The following is a 12242-nucleotide window of genomic DNA, read 5'->3' as shown; positions in this document are numbered from 1 at the left end:
ACTCCCAGAATTCCCTATTCTGGGAGTTGAAGTCCACAAGTCTTAAAGTTCCCAAGTTTGGACACCCCTGACCTAGAAGGTCCCTTCTAACTCTGGTAATCTGTAATCTGTAATGATTTAGCTTGTCGTATGACTGTAGGCCTGTGCTAAAGGGTCCTTCTAATCCCCAAACAAACATCTGCCTTTCTCTTCGTAAACTTTCTGCAGGCGCTTATTTAGGTGTTGCCCTTTGTTGCTTGGCATGCCCAACCAAACAGCAAAAGCCCTTAGCGTTGATTTCATCTACCCTTTGATGTGTCCTTGCTTTGCCTGCTCTGTCATTAGCCTCGCTAATTCAGTCAAAAGAAATGTACGTGTACAAATGACTTCAGCAGCAGATGTCTGCCATCTTAATTCCTCTCAGGCAACTCTCCACATTCCAGCAACAGTTTTGCTTTAATGGGATGTGAGAAGGACCTTGAGAGCAGGAGGAAGAGCTGCAGCCTACATCAGAGGGGTCAAACTCGATTTCATCGAGGACCGCGTCAGGGTTCTGTTTGACCTCGGGGGGTGGGTGGCGTAGTGGGGGTGGGCAGCTCGTGTCAGGGGCGTCCGTTTTCAGCTGCAATCGCCTCCTGCAGCCCTCTGCCAGTCCAAACAGAGCTTGGGAGAGCTGTACACGGCCCACCTGAACTCCGATTTTGCTGGCAGAGGCGCCGTAGGCCGGTCCTTCGCTGTTTCCAGAGCACCGCCACAGGCCGGATCTAAGCACCCCGCGGGTTGGATCCAGCTCCCAGGCCTTCAGTTTGACACCCGTGCCCTAGACCCGTGATGGCACCCAGGGGCAAATTTGCTGGCATTTGTGCGCTGTCCAGCTGATTTTCGGACTTCTGGAGGGGGGGTTGTGCATGCATGCGCAGGTGGGTGAGATGCATTGAACTGTGGGTGTGGGCATGCACGCACACGCACAATTTTGGTACGCCTTTACACAAAGGTTCACCATCACTGGCTTAGAAATGGTCAGAGAAGGGAGATCTGAGCCCCCAAACCAAAAGGGCTGGAAAAAGCATCTTTCCCTCGTTCTCTGAGAAGTACAGGTAGCCCTTGATCTACAACTGTTCATTTTTTTTCTAAAGTTTTTTTATTTTTTTCATTTTCATAACATATAACCACATGTATACTATTACATAGCCAACATCGTATTGTATTATTAAACTCTCAAAAACGATTACTGGCTCTTCTGCTCTCCATACACCATATGTCAGGCCTGCAGTCATATTCCTTTTAGGATCTTTGGCCTGTCACACACTCTCTATTATTTTACTATGCTGTTTCATTAGTGGGCAATTGGGAGGGGGAATAGTAAGGAGTAGAATAGTAGAATGTGTTTGTTTTCAAAATAAAAAAATCCTTTCTAGAAATCAAGGTCATCTTTTGTCTCCGCACCTCTGCACTTGACCGGAACTAGATGGGTGGAAATGCCAGCGTGGCCGAAGAAGATTGGACCATGTGATGGACTTGTGGGCCAAGGTTTTGAACTTTCAACTGGGTGGAAACCCAGGAAGCTTTCAGATTCGGGTTTCCACAGTTTGTACCAACATGTCTGTCTTATTAAATTGGAACTTTTATGAAAGCTATGCCTTGAACTCTGATTTAATTCTGGATGATATTTGGAACGCTGACACCATATTTGTACCTTGTCCATCACTTTCTTCTCCCTCTATCCTCCCCCTCCCTACCTCCTTTCTTCCCTCTGTCATCCTTCTCTTCTCTCCTCCTCTTCCCCTCCCCTGCCCTCTCTCCTGTCCCTCTCTTCTTCCCTTACCTCTCTCCTCTACTTCACACTCTTCATCTCATTTAGTTGGTGTATTTCAGCTTCTTGATTTACAACAATTCACTTAGTGACAGTTCAAAGTTACAACAGCCCTGAAAAATGTGACTTATGGCCATTTTTCCCAGTTACGACTTTTGCAGCATTCCCATGGTGACATAATCAAAATTCAGATGCTTGGCAACGAACTCATATTTATGACCGTTGCTATGTCCCAGGGTCAGGGGATCCCCTTTTGCGACCTTCTGACCAGCGAAGTCAATGGGGAAGCTGGACTCACTTAACAACCAGGTTACTAACTTATCAGCTGCAGGGATTCACTTAACAACTGTGGCAAGGAAGGTCATAACATGAGGGAAAACTCACTTAACAACAGAATTGTTGGGCTCAATTGTGGTTGTAAGTTGAGGACTACCTGTAAAGGCAAGGGAAGGGAGAGATTCCGAACCTACTTAGGTAGTACTTGAACTGAATGGTTTCTGCAATACGGATAGTCCTCAACGTATGACCACAATTGAGGCCAAAATTTATTTCGCTAAGTGAGACATTTATTAAGTGAGTTTTGCCCCAATTTACAATTTGATCATAGGTACACTGCAATTGTCATAAATATGAATCAATTTCCAAGGGTTTGAATCAGGGGTGGGTCCCTACGCAAACCAGTACTGGTTCGCTTGCTCGCTCGCCGGCCGTGCATTGCTTGCCCATGCGCGATTCACTGTAAATGGTTGTGCGCATGCACGAAAACCATTAAAAGCTAATGGAGAAGATGCCACCAATGACAATGGACATCGGGGAACCGGTTCAGGGGCGTGGCCAGCCTGGGTTGCTGCCGGTTCTGCGACCCCGGCTAGATTATCACTACCGGTTTAGCCAAACCGGGCCAAACCGGGAGCAACCCACCTCTGGTCTGAATTTTAACCACATGACCATGGGGATTACATAATGGTCGTAAGTGTGAACAATGGTCATAAGTCACTCTTTTTCAGTTCCATTGTAACTTTAAATGGTCAGTACCTGAACAGTTGTAAGTCGAGGACTACCTGTCTTTCAGCCAGGCGAAAGCAATGCGATATCTTCTGGATGCCCTGAATGATAGGTTAAAGAGTTCTTTAAGTTAGTTAGGACTTGTTTTACTCCATCTCTAAGTAAATACAAGCTAATTGTACACCGCCCATAAGTCCCTCCGTCAGGGAGCTGGGCGATTGAAGAATGTGATAAATAAAATTTATCTTTGAGGTGTAAGAAGAAAGGCGTAAGAAAAATGTTAGAAACATTTTTTAACAACAAGCAGTCCAGGTGATTCCATAAATTATCAGTAAAATGCCGATCAGTTTACTAGCAAATAAGAGGCCTGCGTGTGGGCTTGGCCAGCCTACATAAGAGAGGAATTAGAGGAATGCCATTTATTGTAAGGAAAACCATCTGCTATCGTTTGCTTGTGTAAAACGCTAAATGTTTCCTTGTTCTGGTTTAAAAGAAACAAAACAAGCTTTCCCCAACCTGATCTTCCAAAAATTGTTGGATTGCAGCTCCAATTAGTTAATGAATATGGATATTTGGCAATAACTAGTTTGGGTGTCAGGAGGCACCCAACACAACAGGCAGGGCCAGACCCACTCAATAAATCCACAAGAATACAAAACGGGGACTCCTGATAAGGAACCTTTATTGGAGAAAAGCTAGGAAGCCATAAGAAAAGAGTTCTAACGAACTGCTGTGTTTTAAGAACGAGCCCTATTTATATATATGTATTTGTGTTACAACCCCTGGTATGCCCAAATATGGGAGGGAGCTCACTACTCCCCCTTTCTGTCCTTTGGCTCATTACAGAAGACCATCCAGGCAGAAAACCATATTTTTATTTTTTAATGTTGCCTTTGCTATGTTTGTGTTGTATTTGTGCTGATAAATAAAGGGAGACTAGTATAGATCTATTTCAAGCTATTTAGCTCTCATCAGCAAGGGTATGGCTAGCTGATGAGAGCTAAATAGCTTGAAATAGATCTATACTTGTCTCCCTTTATTTATTTATCAGCACAAATACAACACACACACACACACACACACACACACACACACACACACACACACACACACACACACACACACACACACATATATATATATATATATATATATATATATATATATATATATATATATATATATATATAAAATATTGGAACCGTTGGTGACTCCTCCTGGTTTGTGTCCTAACTCCCAAGTCCCAATGGACTTCCAACCCTTGTTTTACATGGGAGAGCCATTTTTCCTCTGTACCTTGTATTTTGTAATATATATATTTTTTCAGACTGGTTTTCAGAGGTCCCGTGGGATAGAATTTCACATTGGAGAAGGCTAGATTTTCAGACTGAGATTCGTTGAATTTCTTTTCCCTTCTTGCTGTTCCTTCCACCTGGTTCTGCCTCTCCTCTCTGCAAAGATGGTGTTGTGGCCTGCAAGATTCAGACACTGAAGAGGTTGGGGAAGAACATGGGCCAGTCCCGGAGGCTGGAGAAGGCTCTGATGAGGGCTCTGGGTCAGAGGCAGAGAGGGGGCAAGGGCCATCTGACAGTTATCAGCTGCCTTCAGAGTCGGACATCAGTGGGGCAGAAGAACAGCTGCTCCAGTTGCCAGACGAAGGGAACAGCTAAAGAAGAGGGATCAACTTGGGAGTAAGGCCACAGGTGGACGATGAATGGCCCCTCCCAGAGGAAATAAAAGAGGAGCGAAAGGGGAGTGGAGTTTGCAGGAAACAATTAGTTCGCTTCATTGGTTTGTGACTCTCCGAGGCTCCTTGCCAAGTTTTGCAGATATCGGCCTGGCAGTTCTCCAAGCCAGAGAAGGTCTGTGACTGTAAATCCTCCCTTGAAAGACTTTGCTGGATGTGAATGAGCAGAATTCACAGCAAATTAATAAAAGGGGTTTTTGTCGGGACCAGGAGTTTGCTTCATGCTCTCGGGAAGCCTCGGTCAGAACAGATAGTGACCAAGAAGGGCTGGCTCTCTATTGCCCTGACCCCTTCAAAAAATGAATGGCAAAGACCCAAATCACAGTTATGGCCTTGTTAGATTCGAAGGGCCAATTCATAATCAAGAGGAGACTGAGATTCATCACCGCTCAGAAAGGTTCGGCCGGAGCAGACAGAGGTGATTCAGGCTGTTTATAACATAGAGAGGTGAGTGAACAGCCCTTTAGGGCTCCCACTCTCAGCCCTGAACCTGCCCAGAATTGATGATGGTTTCATTCAGGTGAAGCCGTTCAAATACAGGTCAATCAACTCTCTCAAAGTGAGAGACTTTTTGAACTGGTTTATGGCTATCCAATAAGAGCAGGAGGCTGTGAGTTTGATCCTAAGAAGAGGCAGAGATTTATCTCTCTGGGCACAATGAGAATATGTCTCCTGAACAAAACTCCGCATTGGCAACCAGAAGGGCATCCGGCCAGTAAACACTCCGCTCCATTCAGTCGCCCAGACTCCACCCGCAAGGGATTATGGGGGTAATTAAAAGAAGATGATGATGTTCAAATCCAATACAAGTAATCCTTGATTTATGACTGCAATTGTCATTGTTAAGCAAGGCCGTTGTTAAGTGAGTCTCACCCAATCTCTTTCATGGTGCTGTTGCTAAGTGAATCACTGCAGTTCAGAGGTGAGTTCCTACCAGTTTGGCCAAATAGGTTTAAAACTTGGCAGCCTGGGTCGCTGGAACCGGTAGCGACTTAGGCCTGCAACAGCCCCAAACGGCTTCTCCTACAGCGCTGGCATCTTGAGTTTCGGTTCTGCGCTTGCGCAAAACAATTTTAGATGCAAATGTGCACGTATGCAGAGCACACGTTTGGCGAGCGAAGCAACAGCACATGCGCAAAAGTTTTTGCGCGCCGAACCGGCAGTAATGCTGGCAGAAATCCACTCCTGCTGCAGTTGTTGTGAATCATGGGGTGGTTAAGCAGCTTCCGACATTGAATTTTTGCTTGTCAGAACGTTGCAAATGATATTCATGCGAGCCCAGATGCTACAACTATCACAAACACATGCCAAGTCCCTGAATTTTGATCCTGTGACCACAAGAATAGCAATAGCACTTAGACTTATATACCACTCCAGCCCTCTCTAAGCGGTTTACAGAGTCAGCCTCTTGCCCCCAAACAATCTGGGTCCTCATTTTGCCCACCTTGGAAGGATGGCTGGCTGAGTCAACCTTGAGCCAGTAAGGATTGAACCGCTGGCAGTTGGCAGAATTAGCCTGCAATAACTGCATTTTAATCACTAGGAAGGAAGGAAGGAAGGAAGGAGGGAGGGAGGGAGGGAGGGAGGGAGGGAAGGAGGAAAGGAAGAAAATGCACAGACTTATCTACTGCTTCACAGTGCTTTTACAGCCCTTTCTAAGCGGTTTACAGAGTCTGCCTCTTGTCCCCCACAATCTGAATCTCATTTTGCCCACCTCTGAAAGATGGAAGGCTGAGTCAACCTTGAGCTGGTCAGGATCGAACTGCTAACAGCTGGCAGAATTAGCCTGCAATCCTGCATTCTAGCCATTGCGCAAGGAAGGAAGGAAGGAAGGAAGGAAGGAAGGAAGGAAGGAAGGAAGGAAGGAAGGAAGGAAGGAAGGAAAGAAGGAAGGAAGGAAGGAACCTGTTTGGAGAAAGGAATCAACTCCACCGGATTTGACATTTTTGCCCTGAAAGGTTGGAACGAATCAACTGCAATTCAATTACAGTCTTTGCATTCAATTGAAATGAATTGAAGCAGATTAGCGCCAATCTACACATCCCAGTAATTTTAATTTTTAAAAACTCATTAAGTGGCAGCTTAAGACGGACGTAAGCTCTGCGGAAAAGCCTAGTCTGCTTGAGATGGCAAACAGGTTTAGTGCGCAACGGTCAATCTGCACTCTCAGTTTCTGTGTCACAACCCAATAAAAACAATATTTTCATTTATAATCTTTGACAATCAGATACCGCATAGAAAAATGCAGCAAACACATCCTGTTGTTTTGTGGCTCATTAAATTAATCCTGACTACTGGTGACCACAGGAACAAGTACCTGAAGTTTGGGGATTTTTTTGGGCAAAGTTTATTTGGAAGTGGTTTCCCATTGCCTCTTTCCTGGGGCAGAGAGAGAATGGCTGGCCTCAAGTCACCCAGCTGGCCTCGTGCCTACAACCCAGAGTCTCTTGGCTGCTTAACTTCAGAAGTTGAGGGTGCTCCGTCACTGGAGGTTTTCAAGAAGACATTGGATAGCCATATACATAGTCTTCTGTTCAAGAGAGACGTTGGGTTAGAAGACTTCAGAGGTCCTTTCTAATGCTACTGTTCTGTCCCCTGGCTTCTACTGTTCGCTGCTTTTAACCACTGCCTCCCAAAACACATGGTAGAAAATAAATAAAAAGTAACAGTGAAGTTTAAAAAAAGCAAGGTTACAGAATCACTAAAGGGAAGAAGAAAAATTTATTAACTAAATAAGTTCTATCAATAACTTAATTTGGTCTTCCCAATTAAGGAGGAATTTCCTGACCGTGAGAACAATCAACCCATGGAACAGAAGTGGCCTTCAGACGTTGTGGGAGCTTCATCACTGGAGGCTTCCAAGAAGAGACTGGGCTGCCCTCTGTCAGGAATGATCTAGAGCTGTGATGGCGAACCTATGGCATGCATGCCAGAGATGGCATGCAGAGGAATCTCTGTGGGCACGTGTGCTATTGCTAGCTGCTCTTCTGGTTTCCACTGCGCTGATGTTCTCAAGCACCGGAGTGCCAGAAAATGCCCCCCAAAACGGCCCAGAACATGGCCAAAACCAGACATGTGTGCGCAGGCCATCTGGCCTTTGGTCTCCGGTGCTCTGGCGCACACAGAGACCAGCTGGCTTTCTGTTTTTGGCACTCCGGCACGCACACATGCACACACATTCTGGTTTGGGCTGTCCCGAAAAGGTTCGCCATCACTGGTCTAAGGTCTTGTGCTTGGGCAGGAGAGGGGGTTGAACTAGATGACCTCCAAGGTGCCTTCCAATTCTGTTAATCTGTTAAAACCCACAGAAGAAAATTTGTAGCTCAGGCTTAATTTGGGGGAAAGAGGAGTCCTCGGTGGTCTCTGAGAGATGATTTTCCTGCAGGCGTCTCAATACCAAACAGGGTAACATTAAATATTAATTCATTTGGCCCAAACACATTTTCACCTCTGAACCCTCCCGAGGCTTCAAATTTCAAAGTGATGGTGATTGGGATTGATTCATCACACAGTTAGCCAGATGGATTTTGAATTTTTGTTTAACTACTGAGTCCTTCCCAAGGCCCTGAAATAGGTAGAGGTGGTTGTTTGATGGTGTTAAAGATATTATTTACAGGATGTAAGTTGTTCCAAGCGTGGGAAGAAATATCCATCTGCTTCAGTTCCCAGCCGGGATGGAGACACTGGAAGCATGGAGGCTGATTGGAAAGAGGGTTTAAGGGTGAACAGAACCACCAAGCACACGGTTCAGGTGCAGCTGCCCACCTGGAGTTGAGAGAGAGGGGTATTTACACCCTCTCTTGGGCTTTGCACTTGAACTTCCTGTTCCTGTGCAAGAACATGTATTCTATTGGCTGTTGGAGGGGTCACAGCTTACTTTGAAGACTGTCTGAGTCCAAGGCTTGGTTGATGTTTGCTGGGTGATGCAAGGTCCCCAGTTAGATGCCATGTGGTGAGCTCTGCTGCCAGATGGGTTAATGCTATTATGTCTTGCAGGGCCATGTCTTAATCCCATCATCCTGGAGCTGGAGGTCTTTTGTCTTGTAGATAGGCTGCCCCAGTCTTTTTCAATAGGCACCAAATATCTGCTGGGGACAGGGAGCTGCTTTCTGTCCTTAAAGCACATTTCTTCTTTTATCATCCAGGGAAATACAACATTCTGCCTTTTTAAATATTTCTCAAAAAATATTTCATTCTGCTAGCAGGGTTGACTTCCCTCACAAGTAAGTCTGCCTTTTGCAATTGGCTGATGGTGAATTTGCCAATGTGGAAAGTGTTCAAGTGATGTTCATCTTACAATCAGCCAGATGTTTAGACTTAATTTGGCCCTTCCATCCACCACTGGAGTTTTCCCCCAGGACCTGGGATAGGCTGACGTGGTTTGATGGTATGAAAGGTATCGTTGCAGAAGATAAGCTGTTCCAAGAAAAGCTGCCTTTTGCAAGTGCCTCAGGTGCTCATTAAGATTATCGTTCTTGAAAATTAAACTTCAGTGAATCTTCTCCTAGCTGCTAAGCAACATTTGGCTAGAGAAGGTGTCATATTGGGCAGACAGGAGAAACAAAATGTATACCTTAAATAAAGACTAAAACATACGATGAACAGTTGCAGGAACTGGGCATGGCTAGTCTAGAGAAGAGAAGGACCAGGGGAGACATGATAGCAGCATTCCAATATTTGAGGGGCTGCCACAGAGAGGAGGGGGTCAATTTATTCTCCAAAGCCCTTGAAGGCCAGACAAAGAATAATGGATGGAAACTGATCAAGTGAGGTACTAATACCACTCTATAAAGCCCTAGTAAGACCACACCTAGAGTACTGCACCCAGTTTTGGTCACCACACTATAAAAAAGATGTGGAGACTCTAGAAAGAATGCAGAGAAGAGCAACCAGGATGATTAGGGGACTGGAGGCTAAAATATAACGATGAACAGTTGCAGGAGCTGGGCATGGCTAGTCTAGAGAAGGGAAGGACCAGGGGAGATATGATAGTGATAGCAGTGTTCCAAAATTTGAGGGGCTGCCACAGAGAGGAGGGGGGGTCAACCTGTTTTCCAAAGCACCCGAAGGCCAGACAAGGAACAATGGATGGAAACTGATCAAGGAGAGATTCAACCTGGAAATAAGGAGGAACTTTCTGATAGTGAGAGCAATCAACCCATGGAACAGAAGTTGCCTTCAGAAGTTGTGGGAGCTTCCTCACTGGAGACTTTCAAGAAGAGACTGGACTGCCATCTGTCAGAAATGGTGTAGGGTTTCCTGCTTGAGTGGTGTGTGTGTGGTCTAAATCCATTCCTGAACTTCCGGTTTGCGCGTTGGGTTGTTTTTTGCCCTCTGGAGGGTTCAGGGAAACCTCCGGAGGGTGAAAAATGGCCGAAAATGAAGACCGAAAACAACTGGCCAGCATGCGCATGCGCGCTGGAGCTGGCAGGGCAACGCCACTTGTGCCCTAAGAAATGGCTCCGCATGCCACCTGTGGCACGCTTGCCATAGGTTCGCCATCACGGTTCTAGACTGTCCCTCAATGCCTCTGTGGCAGAAGACCCACGATGGTGGCAACTCATCACCTCTCCAGAGGCATTTATCTTCTCCTGAGTCTGCCCACATAGGCCCTGCTGCCCACCTGAAGGACCCAGATCAAGTATGTGGAACCAGCCCAATGGGCGGAGAAGACCTTCCCTGCTTACTCAGGGTTTGTGTTTTGTCTTCCACATCATCCTTTGGAGAGATGACATATTCCATCACTTGTGCAATGAGGCAGCCCCGTTGGTGGTGCCACTGATGTCGCTGCTGTGCCAACTTGACTCACCTGTATTGTCTGAAAAGGAGAGACAGAGTTGTGTCTGGACCGACTCTTTCAGGCTAGTCTCAATATATACAGGTAGTCCTCGACTTATGACCACAATGGAGCCCACTATATCCATTGCCAAGCAACAAGGGATCAGGTTTTGCCCCATTTTACAACCTTTTTTCCACCGTGGTTAACGTGAATCAATTACGGTTGCTAAGAGGGAAAAAATGTATGTGGCAAGAAAGGTCGTAAAATGGAGCAAAATTCACTTAACAACTGTCTAGCTTAGCCACAGAAATTTTGGGCTCAATCCTGGTCATAAATTGAGGAGGTTGTTACAAACATAATCCCTATTCAAAATGATCTTGACTTTAACTTTAACCTTGACCTTATTTTATTTAGTTTGTCACTCATGTACAAGATAACAGGAATAAGAATAAACATGAATAAGAACACAGGAAATGGGGACAAATAAATGGCGACAGTAGGACAGGGACGGTAGGCGCACTGGGGCGCTTATGCACAACCTTATTGACCTTAAGCAGCAAAGCAGTGTGGCTTGTCCTATGGCCATCATCCCTTGCCTGGGATTTATTTATTGGCTTCTTAGTTATCAAGTCCATACAGGTGAAGAATTAGTAGCCCTGCAGATTTTACAATTCCTCACACCTGTTGGAATAGGAGATCCTACAATAGCAACGGCCCTTAGACTTATATACTGCTTCACGGTGCTTTACAGACCTCTCTAAGCGGCTTACAGAGTCAGCCTCTTGACCCCAACAATCTGGGTCCTCATTTTACCCACCTCAGAAGGACGGAAGGCTGAGTCAACCTTGAGCCTGGTGAGATTTGAACTCCTGGCAGTGGACAGAATTAGCCTGCAATACTGCATTCTAACCACAAGGAAGGAAGGAAGGGCAATAACACTTAGACTTATATACTGCTTCACAGAGCTTTTACAGCCCTCTCTAAGCAGTTTACAGAGCCAGCCTCTTGCCCCCAACAATCTGGGTCCTCATTTTACCCACCTCGGAAGGAGGGAAGGCTGAGTCAACCCTGAGCCTGGTGAGATTTGAACTCCTGGCAGTGGACAGAATTAGCCTGCAATACTGCATTCTAACCACAAGGAAGGAAGGAAGGGCAATAACACTTAGACTTATATACTGCTTCACAGAGCTTTTACAGCCCTCTCTAAGCAGTTTACAGAGCCAGCCTCTTGCCCCCAACAATCTGGGTCCTCATTTTACCCACCTCGGAAGGAGGGAAGGCTGAGTCAACCCTGAGCCGATGAGATTTGAACTGCTGGCAGAGAGTAGAGTTAGCCTGAAATACTGCATTCTTACCATTATGCACCATGGAAGGAAGGAAGGAAGGAAGGAAGGAAGGAAGGAAGGAAGGAAGGAAGGAAGGAAGGAAGGAAGGAAGGAGAGTACTTAGACTTATATACCGCTTTACAGTGCTTTACAGCCCCTCTCTAAGGTTTACAGAGTCAGCCTCTTGACCCCCACAATCTGGGTCCTCATTTTACCGAACTCGGAAGGACAGAAGAGAGTCAAGATTTCAGAAGATATATTGTAGGATTTCTGATTCCAGAGTCCCAAGATCAAACTGCATTTCATCCAAATGCTGATAAATTCACCAGAGCTCCTTTGATGAAAGGGTCTTTTCATCTTAAGGTGGCCTCCATGGAATTGATTTTTCCTCTTCCATCCATCCTTGCTTTAATGGCTTTGTTAAAAGATTTGTAACGATGACAGGTAGCTAAGAACATAATTGCCATGTTTCAGTGATGAGCTGACTAATAAGGAACAATGTGATCAAGATTATTTTTCTTATTATCACCCCAGAAGAAGCGGTGAAGAAATCAGCCCAGGGGACAGGTGAGGGTGACTTCTCCACTCAGGTTC

Source organism: Natrix helvetica, assembly GCF_964273705.1.
Source record: "Natrix helvetica genome assembly, chromosome: 13".
In the NCBI taxonomy this organism is placed as follows: Eukaryota; Metazoa; Chordata; class Lepidosauria; order Squamata; family Natricidae; genus Natrix; species Natrix helvetica.
Note: the sequence above shows the minus strand (reverse complement) of the source record.